The sequence below is a fragment of the Lates calcarifer genome, linkage group LG12, assembly GCF_001640805.2.
Source record: "Lates calcarifer isolate ASB-BC8 linkage group LG12, TLL_Latcal_v3, whole genome shotgun sequence".
Classification (NCBI taxonomy): domain Eukaryota; kingdom Metazoa; phylum Chordata; class Actinopteri; family Centropomidae; genus Lates; species Lates calcarifer.
In genome coordinates, this window is record NC_066844.1 from 3418706 (window position 1) to 3442901 (window position 24196).

The window sequence follows — 24196 nt, forward strand, 5'->3', positions numbered from 1 at the left end:
AAAGCTCTTCAAGGGATGTGTGTTTCAAATTACCATCTACTTTAAACACTGTGATACTTGCATTGGATGACTGTTTCTTTATGTATCTGTCTCTTTTAAATACACCAAATAAATAGATTAAAATTTGCAAGGATACAACATTCATCTGGAGAAGAAACTTGCCTTTGAGAAGTTGAACAGCTGTTTGAATGAATGAATAATGAATATATCTGCAAAAGGTTTCCTGTAAATGTGTTTTACTTGTTTTCCTATGATATGAACATGAACATGAGCATGAACAAGGCTGTCATTATCATTAAATATTCCACAGACTGGGTGTGTAAACCACAGTCTCTTAGTAGCTACACGCACAGTTTATAGATGTGGGTTTTAGGAGGACAGGGTTGACTTGTGTCTTGATGTTGAGGATTTTAAAAGTGATGAATCTCTTGAGTTTAGATGGACTGTGTCTGTGCAGTTCACATTATGTATTTTCTATTCATGCAGACAGTTTTATTTTTATTTGTCCTGGCTCAGAGATTTCTATCTTCAATCCAATATGCATCAGTAAGTTATGTGAGCTGTGTCTTTAGTGTCACATGTTGTCTTCTTTCTCTTTTATGTCTTCCTTTAATGTCAGTAAAATGTCCTTAATGCTACAAACCTGGTCACAGTTCTGACACGGATGCTAGCTGTTAAATGTTTTATGAAGCTTTTCTTTTCTTTTTCTTTGTAAGCCTGTAATCATTTAAATCAGTGATTCGTGTCAAAAGCAGAAGCTTCTAACCAGCAATCAACTGTTTTTGTGCTCAGTGAATAGTGGGTCATTATGTCAAACGTCAGTCTGACATTCACAGATGACAGACCTCGTCAGCCAATCAGACCACAATATTCAAGTTGAGCTGTGGATTAAATGTTTTTTTAATTAAAACTGTGTTTGCTCTGACCTTGGATATGTTTATCTGTAAAAAAGCCATGGAGACCAGGAAGTTTAAAAACAGGAAATAAATGTGTTGCCTGAATAAGACGCAACGTGTGTGTGTGTGAGATTTTAAGTTTGAGAAACATCAGCTCTGAAGGAAAAGAATGAAAAACAGTCAAAGTGTGAACTGTAATCAATCACAGATGCAAACAAATGAGCAGAAAACAATTAAAAGAGTAAGAGGAAGAGGGTTTGTTCTTAAATGGTGAGACCCTTAGAGACCTCTAGAAAGAAAATGAATGGTGAGTAAATGTGTTTAGCTCCTCTGGTCTCACTGCACTGTCAGCTCAGCATCAATCACCTGCTCTCTCTCTCTCTCTCTCTCTCTCTCTCTCTCTCTCTCTCTCACACACACATACACACACACTGCATACACACAAAGTTTCTGTGTGGAACATCCATATTTAATCACAGCTTTTTGGCCTCTTTGGTCCTGAACTGTCTAAATAGACTAACAGGTGATTTACCACAAAGACACACACACACACACACACACACACGCTGATTTCATGTCAATAAGAACACAAAAAATTTCCACAGGTCCAGTTTAGTCGACATTCATTTTGTTCTGCTGTGCACCTTCCTCATACCAAAGCCAAGTTTTTCTCTAAACTAACTACTGTCCCAACACATGAGTCTAGGCTGGTGAGTAAAGAATAGGATCTCTGTATCTTTACAACAGCTACAGGAATCTGTGTTCTTGTTATATCAGTCTTTGTACTGTTTTTTGATCCATTTCAGCTGTAAAGTTCCTGTAAAGAACCACTCCTGCAGTGGATAAAAGCACAAGGCTTTTATTGTGAGAATCTATAGGAAATGCAAAGTATTTTTCACTGACTTGGCTGAACGTTGTTCACAAAAATTAGACTGCACAACAACATACTGACATATTTGGCTTCTCTCAGTCAGTGTATCAGTTTTAAATATTGTCCAACACTGAGCTGTTAAATGCTGAAGACAACAGGTTGTACTGTGTGAACTAGCACATCATCAAAGTAAACAACACCTTTCACCTTGCTATGCTGTGTTGTGTATGCAAAGGAAAGCATAGTTTTTCAAGTGTGTAATAATCCCCTCTTACTCCAAACAAAACTCACACCTGACTGCTCAGTCTGATGCTTAGTGGTGTTGGCTAGCACCTTCATTGCTTCCTTCTCTGTGTAAATGCCAGGACACATCAGTGTATGTATGTTTTGGAAGAGACTGTTTACATTTTATCCAAATTAGAATTATTTCAGCTGCAGTTTATGATTTCAAACAGGTCTGCTAGAAAACATTAATGTTGTAAACCGATCACAGGTGTTTCAGACAGTTTTACAGGATCTCAAATATTCTTTCAAACCACACTGTAAATACTACAAATGCATGCAGTGTTTTCCAGGAAGGTCTCTCTGGTCCCCTAGTAAAAGAGAATTTGCAGTGGAACTGATGATGATGTTGAACCCTCAGATATGTGGAGAAACTCACTAAATTGACTCTGAGGATCTGTAACTGTGCCTGTACATTTACATATGACCCACTTTATATATATTATACATTCTAGTCCATCACTAACTTGTTAACTTATTCATGAAAGCAGTGATAGTCCATCAACAATCAGTTTCAGTCTATTTAAATATTACCACAAATCTATTCTTCTCTGTTTCATTAAAGCACCAGCTTAAGCACAAAGGATCATTTAACGCTGTTTATTTGTATTCAGTAATATGTTTTTATGACACAGTGAACAATTCATCAAGTTATCTGTTTTCTGTCACCAGCCTCCATGTTTCATCTACCCCCAAACTACAAAAGCTGGTTGGTTAACAACTCTTTAGTTGGTTCAGTGTTTTTAGGGAATAACAAATCAAAAAACTCTGTGTCTTGTTAAAAGTTAGCAAAGGATGGATCAAATAAAAGACAATGTTGCTTTTCTTAGAGTTTGGCAAAAAAAAAAGGCAAAGTTAGTATCACTCTGGTTCCCTCCACAAAAAGCCAATGAGGTTTTTCCACTGGTGTTTAATTATTGCAGAAAATAAGCTCTGTGGTCAACAACAGTTCATGATACTTGAGTGTTTTGTTCAGCACGATAATCATGTCAAATGTACACCACTTTGATGTTTCCTGAGGCAAATATAATCGCCAGAAGTAAAAAGCTAATGTTAGCTTTAAACAAACATCACCACGGTCACATGACGTCACCGTCTCCACCACTGAGCTTCTAACTTGTGATTTGATTTAGCCACTTACCTCTTCTACAAAAGCCTTTCTACTTAGAAAGGTAGTAATTTGACAGAGTGTGAGTAGAAACACGACGAGGATGTAAAGGTGGACTGGTGAGTAGATCAGTTTTCATGTGCAGTTTTATGACGTCGACTACCTCTGTAGTCTCATTTAGCCACTTGCTAGCAACTGTCTTTTTTAAGAAACTGTAACAGCTTTAAAAAGTCACAAATGGGTTATTTTCTGACATATTTTATGTTGTAGATTAAAATGTGAATGTGTCTTGAGCTTGTGTTAAAACCACAGACCTTATTTCAGGCATTGAACCAAAAAGTCCATTTAAAAAACCCACTGACTTTGAGATGAGGGAACCAGAAGTGCCAAAAATGCTAACTTATTTCCGGGTCTAAGGACTCATCTTTGCACCACTCTATTACCTAAATCAACAGGGTTTATGATTTGGTCATTTCAGGACATCTCAGCCATTAATCTACAGGTGAAGCAGACCAGAATTAGAGAGACAAAATATATTTACATGCTACAAAGAAAAGCAGATGAGATGATGCAGAGTTGTAAACAGAGTTGGTTATTAGACGAACAGTAGCATTGAAAAAGGTGAAAATGATGCACCATTAATTATTTGTGGTTTTCCTGTCATCATCTTCTACCCGTGTTCTTTCAACACCCAGTCACATAACCAAGGATATAAACAATCAATACGTCCTGAAGGACAGGCCAGGTCAGGCCAGTCATGCCCTCCCCAGGAGACTTTCACTAATTTGGCAATTGAGGCAAACGCCACAGATCAGCTACAGCCAGCTGAGCTCACTCTAAAATTGGACACGCATTCCTGAACTTGTCAGTCTCACCAGCTGGAGATATAAGTGAATACTGGGTCATATTTGTGAGAAGTTTGCACACATAGATTTGATCAGTATCTTATTATTGTTACCATGACAACAAAGCTCTAATATGCCTGCTGCCATGGTACAGGGACAAACAACCTATGTGGTCATTTGTGTTGGAGGACTTGAACATCTTGACATCTCTTGTCCATCTGTCATGTTTGTCTCTTTCATGTGTTGTTTTTAATGTATTTCTATGCCTCTGTAAAGCTCTTTTTTGTGTCTGAATGTTGTTATATAAATAAACTTGCCTTGCCTTGGACCTGGGTGAGAACAAATAAGTTGTGTGTGCAAGTTTAGTGAATCAAACAAAGTTTCAAGTTTTCCTCTCTCTTACTTTTCACAAATACTTTTTTGTTTTGATCTGGATGCTAACATTAGCAGTGGAGGCAAGAGAGACAAAAAAGAGGTCATAATATAAAACAGACTTTGCCTTAACAGAAGTTATGTTTGTTCAGACACACACACACACACACACACACACACACACAGTGACCTCATTTCCTGCAGTTTGTGTTACTTGTTTTTAGTTGTGTTCTTTATGTCCTTTGTTCCACGAAGAGGAACTTAGTGCCACTGTGGTGTCTTAATGTGACTCTATAAATAAGAATAAGTTGATCCATGGAACTAAATTAAAAAACAAAACTATACATCAGAGGGGTGTTTTCAGCTTCGGCAGAAGCTGTATTTAAATCCAGCTATTATTCGGAGGGAGTTGAAAAGACAAAGGAGGGAGGATGGGTGAGGTCTGATCATCCTATCATCTGATTATCTTATAAACAAAGAGCAGGAAAAAAACAACAATGCTGTTTATATTCTCTGACCTAAAATAAACTGGAGAGTTGCCACCACTTTGATGGCCACTTGAATGGCTGTGGCTCTTTCTGATGTTTTTTCTCCATTTTCTTTAATCATTAATCTTTTTAATGGTGAAGGTAGAACAATAATCAGAATTTCACCTCATGTGAAACCAATATTTTATTTAATCAGATTCTAAATAATCACTGTAATTGTGAACTGGGTCATTTTCATAATTATGTGGCTTTAAACAAGCATACATACAGTATATGGTCGTTACCATGACGACCTCCCTCTCACCCTACTTTCGAAGGTAGCTGCTCCGAAAGAAGCACCACTTGGCTTTCGTGACATGGTGCACGACATGTCCGACTTTCATCTGTGAGAGCAGATCTTCACCTTAACGCTGTGTGTGTGTGTGTGTGTGTGTGTGTGTGTGTGTGCATAAGCTCTGATGGAAGGGCCAAGCGATTGTCTTGGATGTGAATGTCAGTGGCAGCTTGTCTGCTCTCCTCTCTTCACCTTGTCACCACTCTTTGCCTTTCATCCCTCCCTCTTTGTCTCTCTCTCCCTCTTTATTTTCTCTCCCCTCTCTCCCTCCATCTCTCTCTCTCTTCTTTATCTTCTCTCTCTCTCCCCCTCTCTCTCCCTGCCCATCTCTCTCTCTCTCTCTCTCTTTGTCTGTCTGTCAAATCCTTTCTCGTTCTACATCTTTTCTTTGGTTGTTTCAGAATGGCGGTCTGCCCTCTATTTCACCTCTCTCTATAAGAGCTCCCAGGTAGTCTGACACACACACACACACACACACTACTTTCTCACACACACTTCAGGATCTCCGTATCAGCTCTGGAGTATATTGCAAGTCAAATCCTCTCTCACACACTCCACTTTTTTAGTATTTGCTGCCGCACCAACTCATCAGTCATAGTTTCTTCCTAGCGTATTTTAATGAATCACGTTGTGCATGATCTTTTTCCTCGACAACCACAGTTCCCAGAAACCAACAGATCAATAGGATGAATTGATTGACTGATTTACTTGCTCAATCCGTCTAGTTTCGTCCGGAGCTGCTGCTCGTTTCTTCATCCTGAGAGACGGCGATGAGACGTGAGATGTCATTTATTCTGAGTGAAAGCCCCTGCTCAACATAAAAGACTCAGAGAAGAAAAACGATTCAGCTGAACAGTCAGGGATGGAAATGACTGCATTTATCTGCGCACATGGTCTACTGTAGACAAGACAGTGTGCAGAGAAAAGAGGCAGAGCGAGGTCAGAAAGAAGAGGAGGAAATCACATGAGAGGGGGTCAGGGAGCAACAAGTCTAGAAATCTCCAACTAGAGGCTGTAATGCATATTTGAAAATAAAACTGCTGCCAATGCCGAAGATAAACAACTATGAAATATTTATATTTAAAGTCTCCCGCCACTCATAAATGTGTTTTGTTATTTCACTTGGATGTTTGACCTTCACTGTGCAAAATGTGCAGACTGGAAGGCTGTTTTCACATTCACCTGCTGAAGAGGGGGAAGGTTTGTGCTTATTGTTTTTATGTCTTAAAATACGGCTGGAGGGCATCTTACATTTTTCTTTTCTATTCTATATTTTTGTTATTGTCAGTAAATCCTACAAAGAGACCAAAACCAACAATGAATTGTTACTATTAATAAGTACTGATCCAAAGCCTGATTTTATCATATTCCTCTGTGCCATACAGCTCCAAAAACTATTAAACACACATCAGTGATCCACACTGTTACACTGGGAGACATGTTCCTTCATTACCATGAACATACACACTGTGGTTTATTCAGACTCCATCTCACATATGCCATCCTGCAGCTGGAAATACTCAGTGGAGCACCAAATATGGATTAATCCACCGCTGGAAATAGGACCCAACAAATTTCCTCTTGTTTGAGGAACATTTGTCAAAAAATATGTGTGAAGTGTGCTTGGTGTGGTTGGAAACATAAAGTTGATTTTGGTCTTAGTATAGAATATAGCCTCATCCTTTAATATTCTACTGAGTAGGTTCCAGAGTCACTCCCCTCTCACCCTTCATATAGTCGAGAGTACATATCTTTTACTCCCATTATAATAATAATAATAAATTGCATGAGCAGGCATCACAAACCTGATGATCTAACTCTCTATCAGCTTAGCACACAAGATATGTTATAATAAAGCAGGAAAGGTGTTATCATCATGAGCATTAGTGTCATCAGGCCGATTTGATTCTCTGGTAGAGTGCAAATAGAGATACAACTGTAGTTCAGAGGTAAAACATCATCTCTTTTCTAAAATACATCAATGCTTCTCATCTTGGTTGGCGTTTCAGAGAGATGAAAGCAGCTGGTAAATGAATAAATAGAGGTGTTGTTCTTTCATGAGCCATGAGAGGTGAAGGCTGGTTGACTGGGTGTTTTATCTACTGGTTTATTGAGCAGTGTTTGAGTATCTTGATGCTTAAGTCGTAGCATTTCACATTCTCCCTTACATTCCTTTTAATCTCAAGTTTGCCCCTGTGTCTCCTCCTCCCATGTGTGCGTGTGCATGTGTGTGTGTTGTGGGCATGGCCTCACCCACCTGGCTTCTGGCTCAACTCCACACCTGCTCACAATCATCTCATTAACCCACAGTCCAAGAATCTTGGCTCACCTTCTCATCCCCTAACTGTTCAGCTGACTCAGTGGCAGTTATGCTCCCAGCTGTTCAAAATCTTGCACTAGACTTATTCCCTCGTGTTTTTCTTCATGTCTCCTGTGACAGCTCCTTTGCCCAGCGCCATCCACGCTCTACATATTCTCCAGCCACTCACCCTTAAGCCGTTTTCGCCACCAACTAAAACTATAACATCGCTGATTTGGGTTAAAAGGGGAAAGAAAACTCAGTCTCACTGCAGCTTGTGAAATGAATCCCTTATATTTGTCCCAGAATAAAACAGCAGTGTTGTGGTGAAGGGGTTTCAGAGCAGCTGCAGTGTCCGGCCACTAACAGATTTCTAATAAATGGGTGTGTCAGTCTTATAAAAGACTTCTGTGAGGGCTGGTCTGTTGTATCCACAAACAAGCCTCCTCCAGGAAGCCTCTTCAATCCTTGATCCACCAAACTGAAAAAAAGCATTATAGCATAGATGCTAAATACTGTATATATACTGTATAAATACTTCCAATAGTCATGTAGACACAGTGGGCAGGACTTTTAAAAAGAAAGCTGGAATAAAAATATTAGTCAACCTGGTAAAGACCTGGTTTTCTCAGCAGCTTGTTCTGAGGACAGTGATGCCGTAATGGAGGTCGGAGTCCATGTGGATTGAACAGATGGATGCTTCAGTTTCAGGCTGAACAGGCTTTTAGTCCAAAAATGGCACCGCATTAAAACAAAGCATGTGGCCAGTGGTATTAATGTGGGCGTGTTGTACCTGTTATGTGATGAAATAGGTCCAGCACCACCAATTTGAGTCATTAATTCATCAGTTTTAAGGCTTATCACATGGCAAAACATGGCACAGCGGTGTGTAATATATGAGGAGGAATTTTATAAAGTTATCACTGTGACAGTCATTTTATCCTCTGTCTCGATGATTGAATAACAAACAGTTAATATAACATGAATATGTATATCATCTTTCCAGATGATGTCACGTTATATTGTGCATGTTTTTTGATGGAGCCCTGTGCATCAGAACCTCAGTTTGCTCTCAGTGCTTGCGTTTCTTTACTCAGTGCTAATGTCAGTCTGAGCATGACTGATGTCCTGCTTTCAATGTGAATTTGGGTTAAGCTTTGAAAAGAACTGAAGCTTTGAAGTAGTTTGAATCAATTTGTTTTATTCTGTGACTGCTGGTCATCAGCTGCAGTACAAAGATAAAATATAAAAACTATAGTTACCTCCATACTGGTATGACAAATGATGGCAATACACACACACACTTTTCAGAGGTACTCAGCAGAAAAGCTCATCTCAGCATTTATCTCAGAGTGATTAGCTTAGATTTTGTCATCTCTCTGCCACACACTCTCTCTCACTTCTTTACCTCCCCATGCACTCTTCCTGTCTTCATCTTTCTTTCACCATTACAGCTCCCATATAATGTCTTGGCTCATGGGAGAAATTACTGACTTCCTGCTTTATACTCAGAATTCATCATGTGAGACCAAAAACATTAGATGATGACTGCAATGACACCAAAACTGACTAAAAAGACTACTCTGAAAACCGCCCACTATGTTTTAGCAGGTTTCCTCACACTTCCATTTCGAGCCAAATGTGCAAATAACTTCTGCCAACTGAGCCGACTGAATTCCTGTTGACTTCCTACACACTTGAATAAAATAATCATATGGTTCTTCTAGAACTTTAAATGTTACTGGACCAAATTAATCAAACTCAAACAATAAAGACTCACATATAAGACTCATTTCGCTGGGTTTGTGTAGGGGACAAATGTTATTTGGGCCAGTGTATCATGTGATGAATGCTCAAAACACAGTTTGGCCAATACAACTGAACTACCTCACAGCCCAGCTCCATTCCTGGGGATTGAGCTCAAGGGGCACAGACGCCCCCAGTATTTTATTCTCAGGATTCTACATAATTTTATTCAATCAAGAGTGACTAAGAAAAACAAACCAAAAAAGTTCCAAGGTTAGGTAGCTTGCAAAATGTCAGTTAATTAGCACCAACAGTATATAAGCAAGTTTTGTTGCTCAGACAAAGACAAGTTAAATCCACACAGACAATAATTATCTAACGGAGCTAATAGCTTCATCCATTTTAGATTCTCCATCTCGCTGTTCTCTCAAAAAGATGGCTTTCTGTTGACCAACCACAGTTTTTGAAAGTTGTTACAGCAGACAGAAGGACAACTCTTTAAAACAAACACACACACACACACACACAATGTTGTGACGATCAACCTCCCTCTGTTAACCTCACCTTGTTGAACGTGCAAGCTTATCAATACCTTCCTATCACATTTATCAATACTCCCCACTGCTTGATAACATTATCAGGTTCACTGATCGATACCTGCCACTGCTGTATCAAATTATAGCTCTTTGTTATCAGGACCCAGGAGTGTGTGTATTCAGTTAGAAAGAAGGGTGGATCAATAACTGGCAGCTAATGCAACCAATCCTGAAGCCTTATCAATGCCAAGCGTCGTCCTGACAAATGATAACGCACCAGGATCAATAGGTTGTACTGATGATAACATTGCCTCACCCAGTTGTTGCCCCTGGATCAGCAGGTGGAGGCACATGCTCAGATAATGATCCAGTTTTTTAATCCAACTAGTGGATTTCATTTATTTACAGAAATAAAGAAGCCAGTGTACATTTTTGTCAAACTGGTGTGAATGTTACCACCTGAACATACCAGTGTGTCTGGTATGTTCAGGAAATAGCAAAAACCAGAAAGGGTGTGACAAAGCTCCACCCCTTACCTGGCTCACCTGAAGAAAACTAAGATATACAGGTTTTTGTTGTTTCACTGTGACCAGACACAGACACCAAGGCACCATAAGATTCACCATCAGAATAAAATCACATCGTCCACAGAGGAAGGAAAAAACTGGGAGAGCTGGAGTGGGTGGAATCTCTGAAAAAAAAAACTCATCTGAAGGAAAAGGTAAGAAAAGAAAAAAGAGAGAAGTTATGAAATGATAAGTGATTGACTCAGTGTCAGTTTTAACTGGGTGCCCTGTGTGCTTTTATCTACACAGAGAAAAAAATGGCTTCTCAATCAGAGGATCTCTCCTGTCCTGTCTGCCATGACATCTTTAAAGATCCTGTTGTCCTGTCATGTAGCCACAGCTTCTGTAGAAGACTGTCTGCAGAGATGGTGGAGAGAGAAACTAATCCACGAGTGTCCAGTTTGTAAGAGGAAATCATCAAAGACTGATCCACCTCGTAACTTGGCTTTAAAGAACCTGTGTGAGACCTTCTTACAGCAGAGAGACCAGAGAGCTTCAGCAGGGTCTGAGTCTCTCTGCAGTCTGCACTCTGAGAAACTGAAGCTCTTCTGTCTGGACCATCAGCAGCCAGTGTGTCTCATCTGCAGAGATTCAAAGATACACAACAACCACAGAGTCAGACCCATCGATGAAGCTGCACAGGATCACAGAGAGGAGCTTCAGAAATCCCTGAAGCCTTTACAAGAGAAACTGAAGCTGCTTAAACAAGTTAAAGGAAACTGTGATCAAACAGCAGAACACATTAAGGTCCAGGTCCAACACACAGAGAGGCAGATTAAGGAGCAGTTTAAGAAGCTTCACCAGTTTCTACAAGAGGAAGAGGAGGCCAGGATCAGTGCTCTGAGGGAGGAAGAGGAGCTGAAGAGTCAGATGATGAAGGAGAAGATTGAGGCTCTGAGCAGAGAGATAGCAGCTCTTTCACACACAATCAGAGCCACAGAGGAGGAGCTGAGAGCTGAAGACGTCTCATTCCTGCTCAACTACAAGGCTGCAGTGAAAAGAGTCCAGCAGCGCCCTTTGAGTGGTGATCCACAGCTGGTCTCAGGAGCTCTGATAGATGTGGCCAAACACCTGGGTAACCTGACCTTCAACATCTGGAACAAGATGAAGGAGATGGTCTCCTACACTCCTGTGATTCTGGATCCAAACTCTGCTCATCCAGAATTTATCCTGTCTGAAGATCTGACCAGTGTGAGACTTGGTGAGAGACAGAAGCTTCCTGACAATCCAGAGAGATTTGGCTCCTTCATCTCTGTCCTGGGCTCTGAGGGCTTTGACTCAGGGACTCACAGCTGGGATGTTGATGTTGGAGACAGTCCAGCCTGGGTTCTGGGTGTGACAGCAGAGTCTGTGCAGAAGAAGGGAGGCATGGCCTTACAGACTGGATTATGGAGAATAATGTTCTTTAAAGGTCAATACACAGCATGCTCACTACCAGGTCCAGACACGGTTCTATGGCGGAAGAAGAAGCTCCAGAGGATCAGAGTTCATCTGGACTGGAACAGTGGAAAACTGTCATTTTCTGATCCCAGTACTAACACACATATACACACCTTCACACACACTTTCACTGACAAGCTGTTCCCATACTTAAACACTAATGCAAAAGTACCACTCAAGATCTTACCAATGAAGGACTCTACAGCAAGTAAAGCGTACAGTAGCAGTTGGTGGCCTTTCAGTTAATGTGTATTTTGTCAACAGAATTTGTACTGTATAAAGTCATATTTACAGTGACAGTGATAAGACCCTATTACACATGCAATATTTAGGGAAATGTAAATGCCGTCATTTTGAACTTACACATGGAAATGTTTTCCATATTGACTGTTGATAAATGTAAAGAGGACTTATTTTGTATATGATGTACATGTTCTATTATCAAATCACTGGGAAATGATTGAGACTTAAAAGACTGTGTATTTTGTAATTTACAGTGTATGAGTTTATGAAGATCTTACTGTATGTAAAATAAGTTTTCATCATTTTCAAATCAAATGTTAACTGAATGAAATATCTGAGAAATAAATACAGCATCAGACTTTGGAAAGTTTTATCATTTTTAAACTATCAATAAGAGAAAGCACACACATCTACAACAAGTACTGCACTGTGCAACATTATTCATCTTGGCAGGCTCCTTAACTACATCACTCAATGCAAATAGTGCACATATTACTCCATTCACTTATTTAACTCTCAGAAAATATGCTTAAGTACATTTTTCCATCTGGGGTCAGTGTGGACCAGGCTTCAGATTTACACTGTATCACTTACTGTAACCCATCTGATGTACTAGATCTGATCCTAATCTGAAAAATGTGGAGTTGGCAGCTCATCCTGAGTAACGAGTTACCAAACCCAAACTGGCATTTTGCTCTCATATTTTTATCTACATCTTTGTCACAGTGACTGAATACAAAAAGTCGGTACATGCAACTTCAACAACTGCCTGCCAGACTGAATACATTTGGATTTTCATGTCCTCACAGGATGGACCCCTCTGATTTTCACCTTTCCTCGAGCACTGTCCTTAGGGCAAAATATAATTATTTTAACCCAAACCATGATCTTCTCCTAAATCTTACATGGTGGTTTTTGTGTCTAAACCAAACCATGACCATGACATACCTAACTGAGTGTTGACAATTGTTACCATGACAACAATGGTCCGGTATGCCTCTATGGCTTGTATCTGCGGTCAGGAATAGAATCAGAAACAAAGCTTTTTATAAAGAGATTGTTTAAAAACAGGGACAGGGTTTTTATGTGTAATATCAAAAAATATATATTTCCTGATGAACAAATCAAATAAATTTGGGCTGACTGTCTGAACATGGAGCTTTTCACTTCCGTATCTGTTTTCAGTGGAGAGCAGTAAGTAGTAGAAGCCAAAGAGAGGTAGGCGCACTATCAAGCTTTGTCTTCCTCTCCTTGGCTGCTCGTCCCTGTCAGGTTGTGTTATGGGCAGCAGGTCGGCTGTTCAAGGTGACGACGGCCTGCAGAGAGCTTCAGGTTCAGTCTGTTGGCAGCTCAGGAGATTTAACCTGCAGCTGTAATCACTATTGACATCAACAGCAGCATCCTCCTTCCTGCTGTGTTTGGATGGGCCAGTTCCCACCAATTACAGTACAATTTCTCCCTGGGGGCATCACATGATAAATTCTGGGAGACTAATGCACCAATGTATTATCATGTCTAGTCTTTCAAGTTTTATCTCTAATAATGGCGTCTTTATTGTAAGAACTACAGAATGCCCACTTCATCACATATATAGCACCAAATGTGTGTTAATCCACCAATGAAAATAGTTCCAACATAGTAACAACTAATTAAAAATACAGTGCCCATCTGTTTATGGAAATTACTGAGCCTGAGTATAATTTCTTTAAACTATATTTTTTAAAAGATTTACATCTTCAGCAGGAACCAATTCCCCCACCACATACACCACAACACAGCAACAAGTGTCAGCTACAGAATGCACACAGAGCAGCCTGCAGCTGAGTTATGAACAAAATTGGCTTAAAACAAGCAATAACAGTCGGATGGAGTTTGGACATCATTATAAAAAGTGAGTGAGTGAATAAGAGGAAACAGCTGAAATCACTCTTCTGTATCCAAGAGCTCAGCAGTGGCAAGATTTTGTTACGGGACCACAGTCTTGGAAACACACACCAGACGAAAAAGAAACAGAGAGGATGCTACATCATGACAAACAGGCAAGAAACAAGTGGATTTTACAGTGAGATCATTTTTAAGTGCATGGAATGACTTGGCTCTCCTCAGATTTTGTGGGAGGCTGCTGTTTCAGAGCTGAGAAGCAAAGACAGCAACAGTACGATCATCTTCTGTTTTAAGAGGAGGCTCTCCCCAGAGGTCAGAGGGCATTACTGCAAAGATGCATATGGAGCCTGTTTACAGTTGTAGTGTCTGGTCATGAGTAGCATTACTGTAGGAAATGAGGGTGTTTGGATTAACCTGCAGTCAGATGTTCTACTGCTGAGGTAAAACACAATGATGTTGTGCATGTCACTATTACATGTGTTTGTGATGTTCCATGGAGTGCAGTGCTACTTGTGTATGTGTGTGTGTGCGTCCGCGCTCTATCTGTCTGTGTTGCATGTGAGCCTCCCTCTCTTTATCTTTGGCCTAAAGGGCAGTGTGTGTGTGTGTGTGTGTGTGTGTGTGTGTGTGTGTGTGTGTGTGCCAGGTGAGGTAAACAGACCCTGACAGCAGTAACACTCTCTGTAATGGGAAGAACCAGCATGTCACAGTGGCGAGCCTTTCATTCTTTCTGCACTCAGCTGCAGTTTGCTCTCTGAATGCAATTAAAACTCAGCTGTTTAAGTCGACATAGGTGAAGCTACGTGACCACACTTACAGGCTGAGGGCACGACAGCAGAAACAGGGGCTGAGGATGAGTTAGAGGTTGCTGGAAAGAAAGCTACAACTGAATTTTCTTTTACCATAGTCCAATTGTTTTTTTAATCTGGTAAGTTTCACTGTTTCATTTTGACTTTGTTGTTTTGTGTGTACAACTTTATAACTTTAAAAGTTTTTTAAGGATAAACAGTATTGTTATTATAGCACAAGCCAGAGGTGCTCCTGTAAACTGTTCACAACATTCACCAGCTGCATCACATAGCTTATGTAATTTGATGTCCTTTGCTTACACCAGATGTGCCTCACCAACAGAGGAAGGAACTGTAGCTAAGATTTGCTGCTTTACTGTAGCATCCAGACTGTTCTGAAGAAGTAGCACTAGCATTAGTCTGCTCAGACCTCTGAGCACCCCCTTAGAAGAGATGTTAACTGAGAGTGAAAACTATATCTAAAAAATAATAAGTTCTCATAACAACACTTACCAACAGCAGATCCCTTTAGAGTTTTCAGTGAGACAGACCATTAGTTGAGGTTGTGGTCAAATATGTTGAAGTTTAGTTTCTAGCACCTCGCAAACCATCAATTCTTACACTGACTGTTCCCAACAACAGGAAAAGTTTTTTTCAAGTTCTACATTATTTCAACCCCCTTATCACCGCATCCCAGTTGACTCCACATTCATTCTTCAGGAGACAAAATCCACTTCTTTGTCTGCAACATGCCCACAGTTCAGCAAAGGCATCCCTAATCACAGAAACTGTGTTAGTTTTGACTCAAAGTCCCACATCAGCACAGGCTTCCAGCTGCCTGGGTCTGTCCTACCTTTCCTGCCATTCTCCCTCCATCTGAATAAAACATTGCTGCTGAGTCAATTAAATTTAAAGCCAAAGTCAAACAGAAGAATAAAAAATCAAGCCCTGGTTGAATCCCAAACCTTGTTAGTTTGGAGAGTGCATCTTTTATGTATCGCATCTATCTCAGAATAGGCAGTCCACTGACATGTTGCACCACTTTAGCAGACAGTGTTACAGCCTAGAGACAGTGGTGAAAAAGTACTAATGTGTGTGTGTGTGTGTGTGAAGGTGTTTCTCTCTGTATGAGTGTGAAGGTTTGGCCAGACTGAATCTAGAGTGAATTTTAGAGGCTGTACACCTGCAGACTGCAAAAGCAAAGATGCAAATAGATACAAATTCACATTGGGCTGTGGAAATTGAGGTGTAGATTATTTATACAATGCTTACCTAACAAATGATGAGAAGAAGAGGAGATGGGTCAGGAGTAAAATAACAGAAACAACTGGAGTCTTCAGAGATTTTTGAGATCAATCAGCGTTGGAGCTGTTCCACATAGTCTGTGTGTAGGTTGCTAACAAGCTACGTCCTGTGTGTGCACACGCTTTGGTTGTTTGTCGTGAATAAATACAGAAATACAAACTGACCAGCAGTGAAATTTGAGCATGAAATTTTTTTTTTTAAATAATTTTAAAAAAACTTGCTATGAACTGGTGATCTGAGCAGATCTGACCTCTCACCCAGTGCATGATGGGATCACCTCATCTGTAAAAGATGATGGATGGACGACTATAATAATTTGTACTAACTTGACTAAAAGGTGAAAAATGAAATAATGAGACTGAATTTGATTGGTGAAAAAACTGGTGGAAATCAGGTGTCAGCTGTGCTTTATTTGATTTTATTTTATAGATAATTGCGTGTGATGAGACTGCACTCTTCACTCTACCTGATGCAAATGTTACACACATATTTGTTCTACTGTACTCGGGAGGCCGTGGGAGATTTAAATGACTGGATCCTGCCTACATCTGCATTTTATGTATTTCAGTGAATATAATATAATGTGAGATACAATCAAAGCTTTGCAGGAAGGACTACGAATGGGGATGAAATCTCTCCACATAGTTAGTTGCCAAAGCTACATCAAGGAAAAATCCTTTATGAAAATTTGAAGGGCACGGCTGTGCAGATTGATGGAGATAATAACACTTATATCAACATATTTCCTCATCAGTCTTCTTCAAAACCACGGCCACAGCCTCTGTGTCATCTGAAAATAGTGTTGGATTAATATGCCTCACACACCCCTGATTGTTTAGTTTAAAATAAGGCAAGACATCACGTCACATGAACACAGTGCTGAAAGGAGTGAAAACAAAATGGCAGAGGGCTTGCATATAATACAGTCATTATTGGTCAGTCATTATTAATCTTAAGCAATGTGCTATTTACAGCTTAATATGGAAGCTCATTTCTGTTTGGAAAAGAAATAAAATCTAAATAAAAATACTCATAGTAAGCCAAGATGACGAGCTGCTGTTACATAGTCTAACTTTTATCATGCCTAATTTGTTATGTTTCTTTTTGTTTTTCTTGTTTTTTTCTTGGCTTCAGTGGAATTATAATGCACCAGTAATGATAATTATGTATTAATATTATTATGTATAAACTAATGAATAGACTGACATTAGTTGCTGCCATGGAGGAAAGAAATCTAAAATGTAATGGTATATAAAGAAAATTTCTGGCAGTAATGTAAAGCAGGAGAAGCAGTGAATGTGGAAGTCTCACATTAAGGTCGCATGCTCTTTTATACATTCAACCTCCTGAATAAAACATGCTCTTTGTGGAAAAACAAAAACAACAAAAACCACAAATTAAACCACTTAAAAAAGAAAACGTGTCCAGAATAGCGACTCCTCCTCACCTCACCTCCACCCTAATCCCATCTCCACCAGCCTCTTCTCCTCCCTCCACATGATGTTCATCTTGGAAAGCGGGGTTTAATTATTCAGTGATGTCGTGGGAGGTGGAGGAGACAGTTTGATGCTCACTCTACTTGTCTGAATTTCGAATCCATCAAGGTCACGAATACACAATGACCAGTTCATTAGCTTCAAGGATGCTGTGTGGCGAGCAGAACACAGTTAGCAGCGCTCATTAATAAATGTATTGATCTGGCGTGCTGCACAACTATGAAGGTCTTCTAACTCTGCAGAGAGTCGTGCAAGGTTGCTGGTATGTGGAAGGCTCTGTGTGTGTGTATGTGTGTGTGTGTGTGTGTGTGTGTGTATACAATATCTTTCATTTGTGCATGTAGGAAAACACAGTTGTATATGTTCCGTATTATCTGGCACACACATTCTTCACATTCTATTCATCTCTGATTATTGTTCTTGTTTCATGTTCTTGAAGCATATACACACCAACAACTCTCTAAAACCTCTCATCCAAGTTCTTTTTAATGTCAGATATATTCAGCCTCTTCAGAGTAAACTTGAGAGGCTGCAGTTAAAAGACTGTTTAACTAAACTAAAAACACATTTACCAGCAGCTCTAAAATTCACTAATCAACACCTTACATTTTGTTTGTTTAATCTGTAATCAAAAGGAAATTTAAAATCATGAAATTTTGATTTTAAGGAGAGTTAAATGAAACTGTTTCTTGTTGCCAAGCAGTCACTGTGATTATATTTCATACACATGAAAATGTAATGTATAAATCTTGTCACCTAAGTCTTGACAAGAAGATAAAAAGGAGTATTTACCAAAATGTCAGCTACTTTTCCCTGAGAGCAACACTGTGTACGTTTGCTGAGCAACAGTGGTCTCTGCAGCCGCAAGTGGTTGTTCAGTTTGAGAACTTAGGTTGAATTTGTGTAATAATGCAGCCACATTCTCCGTAGTCCATGGTGCAGAAAACAAGTTGAGCTGTTCATCTGTTGTTTTTAGTTGTTTTATTTTATTTATTTGTTATGGGACATGTTATCTCTGTATCAGTTACTCATACAACTGAGAAACAAGCAAACACAAATACTAATGTTGTTTGAGGCTCATTAAGTTATTGGAGTTAACTTTGCGTGTGTGGGGCCAAAGTGAGTGTTTTGACACTTGTTATTCGTGACATATACTTAGGATTTTTAAATGGTATATAACTAATTTTGTGGAAAGTATACAGAAAATCAAAGCTCAAACGAGGCATCTGTCTCATGTTAGTTTGCCATGTGTAGGAACATATTGTAGATCAGAACCAAAGCTCTGTGAAGTTCATTTATGGAGCAGGTTTCTGCATTAAGAGCATCCAAATGTGAGCAGTGAAAGATAATTGGAAAATAAAAATGAGGCGAGGAGAGAAGAGAGAGACTTTTAAGAGTAGTTTGGGAGAGCAGAGATGAGATGTGATTCACTGAGGACAGAGAACTTGAAAAGAATATCCAAAAACAGAAAAAGAAAATTATGCATAAAATGTAATGCATCAGTACAATGATGTGCTAATGCTGCTTGGTAATATTGGTCTTTGATCCAGATCACAGGCTCTGAACAGAAAAACAACACAGAGCAACTTCAAACAAAGGACACCACAGAGGATTCAATGACAGTGACTTATCTGGCCTCAGAGGAATACAGTGCATTTGGTGCTCATACCCCATAATGTGCATTACATGTGTTTGGAAAGTTATTTTGAAGTTCCTTTTATGCTTGTTCACCAGAAGCCAGAGGGGGACATTTCAGTCTGTATGTGAAAAGTCACTCGTTAATCAATCACCACAGACACAAACACAGAAAGAACAGGCACAGAAACTATGTGTTTTTTGGCTTCAGTATTGTAAAATTCAATGGAGATAAACATGAACAACTGTATTTGTGTCACCAAATGATCAAGTCATCAGTTAAATTTCAAATATGTGGTCAATTAATCAAAATAATACCTGCTCATTCTGTCTATTGTCCATACCCAGTGAGAAATGTCATCGAGAGACCTGTAGTAATTTACCAGTGGCACTGACTCCTCCACAGACTTTAAAACTCTGCCCCCTTGTGGCTGAAAACATAAATACGTAAATAAATAAATTATTGGTGCTTGGGAGTAGAGGCTGGTAGAGCAGTTAAATCAACCACCTGCTCTTTTCAGGCATCGTCATTCCTGCAGCCCGTTTATCTGCACATATCAGTATAATTAAGACATCAGATGTCACAGACTTGGAAGGCAGATACTGTTTTTTGATTTAGCTGTTGAGGAGCTGCTCACTGTGATTTAAACATCTGACACAGCACACACACACACACACACACACACACACACACACACATGCAGATCTCTGCAACCACACTGAACACACACATGCCTTCACTGACACTCACTGTCAAAGCCGTGGACGCTTCAAAACACACAAGTCTCAACAACACACACTCACACACAGAGTGATGTACAGCCCATAATCTTCATGACAGCTAACATGTCTATAATTACACAGCATGTCCACAGCAGCCATTAAGGAGATCTGAGACAATTATTTCAGCTGTCAGTTCTGCTCACCCAGTGTGTGAATGTTGATCTGTTCCACATTTTTAATGAATGTATTCGCTTTATGACGCCATCATGGTAAATGTATTCAGCTATACTCTGTAAATACACAGACAACTGTGACAGAACACACTTGCGCACTAACACTTTAAGAAGGAGATTTTAGTGCTGATTGAAAAGACAAACTTTTGTCCCTGGACACGCAGCATAAAACCATAAAATATGCCTGTATATCAGTTACTTCAGCTGTCAGCATGTGAATGCTAATCTCGTTTCTTCTCGTTTTAATTACACAGATCTCATTTCTTAGCAGATCTGCACAAAAACAATCATTTTAATGCTGATTGAAAACAACTTTAGTCTCTTGGGACTACAGCTGCACAGAATACATGAACGCAAACTGCCTTTTGGTTTGAACATCACACCGTTAATGTTGATTTGGGCTCTATTTTTTTTAAACAAACCAACTGCCATCTCCCTACACTGGAGAGCAAAATGAACATAAAGTGATATGAATTCATAAATAATAAGGAAATTGAATTGTTCATCCCACTTAAAGAAAACAGTCTAAATGTTAATTGGAATGGCAGATTTACTGAATGTCTCTCGATACTTGAGCACAATTACATAAATGTAAGGAGGAAGCAATTATAGAAAGCATAATTAATTATACTAAAGCAAACAGAATCTGAGTGCTCATGGCTTTTACACTGTAAAAATAAAAGATGCAAATGACTGCTGATCCATGCTTGTCCATTTTAAGGAAGTCTGTTCATGTCAACCACTTTCCTGAAATGATAATTAACACTTACTGTAACATCTTAAACACTTCCATGTTTGTGTGTTTCAGAGGATGTCTGTGAATATTCTCACTCACCCAGGTCATGGTATTCATAAGTGCTATACAAAGGCAGCTGGACTTGCTGGAGAGGAGTACGCACAAATAATAATCCTAAATTTTTAAATTAGGATCTTCCAGTTTGCTCTTTGCTGCAGTCCTTTCACTGAAGGAGGGACACATTCAACCTCTACGACACTAGAAGAATAGAATGTATATGCTGCCCATATTTACCAAAAGGCTGCGCCAAGGTGTTGCACAAGAAAAAAATATATATAGTATGTATTTTAAGACATTCCTAATTCAAATATAGGAGAAGAGAATTTCTACAAAAAGTCTCTGCACCTGATTCATCGCTGTGGACCTCTGGAGAGGAGAAATGAAATGAAATGAAATTTAATGTCTGATAAAGGCAGGTAAAATCATCCCCCACTGTGTTGTCAGATGCCTGCTAGCAATGAACTGAGCTTGGAGGTCGTAACTTGTGGGAGGCTCATGCTTCCCCGAGCAACCACTGTGCAGGCACAAGTTAGCAATGCACCAGCATTAAATTGATGCTGGCCTCATATGCTAACATACTAAGATCCATCCATCCATTATCTCTACCACTTATCTGGGGCACGGGGGGCTGGAACCTATCCCAGCTGAATTCTGGGTGAAGTAGCAGCCACATGGCATGTCTCAGAGAAAACAAGTCAGTGTATATTTTTCAAAGATATCTTAAAAATCATTCTGTTCTCCCATCTGTAAAAGACCTTGCTCCTTTTTGAAAGGCTGTGTTACACAGAGTTCTCTTATTTAACTGCAGGGTGTGAAGTCCTTGACTAGTGTCAGTGGAATGGCTGAAATATAAAACTGGAGACTTCTATAAAACACTCTGTTTTCTTTTCTTGCACAACTTAACGTGAACACCAACAATAAAAGTAGGAGAGCATCCCACACAGCGGTGATTGATCCTCTGCAGTGCTGAATTCCCATCAATCATCTCCCCTAATGCAGTATGGTTGTGATGTGTGAAACAGCTGAACACCATTTTTGTTAGCTAGTTTGAACCTGAGCGCTGATAGACAACCAGCAGAGGCTTGGATGGATGTTTACACAGGACAGTCTGGTTCATAATTTCACCATTTATCTTAATTTTCTCTTCCAAATAAGTCTTTCTAACCTGGAGCTTTGATTCCAGTCTCTGTGATTGTCTGACTGCTTATGTCTCTTGACTTCTCAGAAATTAATTTGCTGAGTACAATGTTGTTATTGTTGATAGGGTGGATGGACAAAACTACAAAATTAAGACCCAAAGTTGGAACAAACTTGCATTTATTCCATCTTGTATTTGTACGCTGTGGCGTTTCATGAATTATGTATTTTACCAGAACAGCTGCTGTATTTAAAACTCAGCTAAGTTACTCATGTGAAATTTCTGATGAGATTGAATCTTTCAGTCTAGTATGAGGCTGCAGCAGTTGTCATATAGCTGTAAATGTGGAGCGCCCGTATGCACAGCACATACCTGATGGCAGCGTCACAGAGAAGACCTCCTGTCAGGCAAACATCACAGGCAATGACAGACATGACTGGGGCTGATGAATAGTTTATTACCTACCTGCTGTCAAACAGCAAACATCCATCTGCAGTTACAGTTCATTCAAACAATGTTTTCATGTATCTTAATATTTCAGGTTAGATGTTTGTTCTTTCATTATTTAAATTGTGGTTTCCCTCTCCACATTTACATTTTACATTTGTTTGAAAAGTTTTGGGAGATACTCTATTAAGTATTTTTGCTTTATTCACATATCTAAATAATTGATTCAGATGATGAATTCCTTCTTTTCCCACATTAACACACACAACAACAGCCAGTTTTCTTAAGATTTCTGTTTTTGGCTGACGGGAGTAGAACCCAACTAAGTCCTCTGCTGTTGTAGTCCATCAGCCTCAAGGTTCAACATGTAGCCGTAGGTCAGCTCCAACCATTCTCTTCTGACCTCCCTCATCACCAAGGTGTTTCTGTTTGCAGAATTGCTGATGTTTTCTGTTTTCATTCTGAGTAAACTCTACAGACTGTTACATGTGAAAAGCTCATGAGATCAGCCGTTTCAGAAATACTTAAACCCACCAGTCTTTATTATTTGATGCCATGCTTCCACCTTCTGAGGAACACAGGTACAGCACCTCCAGCTCTGGTTTTGGTCTGTTTTGTCCCAGGTTCAAGTCAGTATTACAACAGTAGCCTGGTGCCCATAAACAATTTTTGTTTGCCGTCATCAATCCTCCTGCTGACACTGGCCATCAAAAGACCCATTTCTAACATCAGTTTAAGCAATGGGCGACAGTGAGGTAATAAACAGATTAATTAATGATGAAAATCTAAGTTTGTTGCAGCCCTAGCATATTTAACCCCACTCCTAACAAGAAACAAGACAAGTATTTTAGAAAATGGTTTTCGTGTTTGAGGTGACATAACTACAGACAAAGAAAGAAGGAAAAACAATAAACTATGGACAGAAAAAATTAGCTGACCCACATGTGCATGTTGTCAATGTTATCTGTCAAGTCGTTTAATAAAGTTTCTCATTCAAAAGCAACTTGAGGTCAAGGACTGATGAATGAACTGCTCTCGTCCCCACCTCCCTTTTGTCCTTATGTTCAGTGTTAAACAACATGAAGGGAGATTTAAATAGCAAGGAGAATATGAAAACGTTTCTGTCATAACTTATATGATGTTACTGTTGAGCTACAGTCCGACAGCAACTTCGAGATCTAGGTCAACGGTTATGAAGAGTCACGAAGCAGCCGCTGGGTGGAGACTTCCACCCGCAGTCCCACAAAATCACCTTTACATCTGAGTTGTAACCATGGACTGTCTATGGTTATAACAAACAAACTGTTCTTTTCGGAACAGAAAATAAGTTTGAGTTTATTCATATTTTGGTGTTTTGTAATGTGTTACTAAACAATGCAAGAAAAAAAGGTTGTGTAAATCCACGTTGTGTAAGATTTTAGTCAAGTTAGCCAGAATAAGTCCAGATATGTAGATCCGGACAGAAAGACGCTACTGTCAAAATAAGAGCTGACATGGCGGCGTCGCAGAGAGGAGAAAACATTTAATCGAGTTTTTTGTTTGTTTGTTTTTCTTTTTGTTTTTAACATTGTTAAAACTGAGCCTTATATCATATCAGTGTTTTATTCTTGAGTATAAAACAGATTTTTTTTTGTATGTCTTAATGCAGAGGCCATTTCTCTCGGGACTAACAGTTACAGCTACTTATGTTTCCACTGATTTGTTAAAAATAACTCATATTTGTAA

The 24196-nt window shown here is 39.4% G+C and overlaps 1 pseudogene; it reads left to right on the forward strand.

Annotated features, from left to right (window-relative positions):
* The first annotated feature begins 10596 nt into the window (after window positions 1–10596).
* LOC108884370 (nuclear factor 7, ovary-like) lies at window positions 10597–12372 on the forward strand (annotated as a pseudogene).
* Window positions 12373–24196: the final 11824 nt, after the last annotated feature.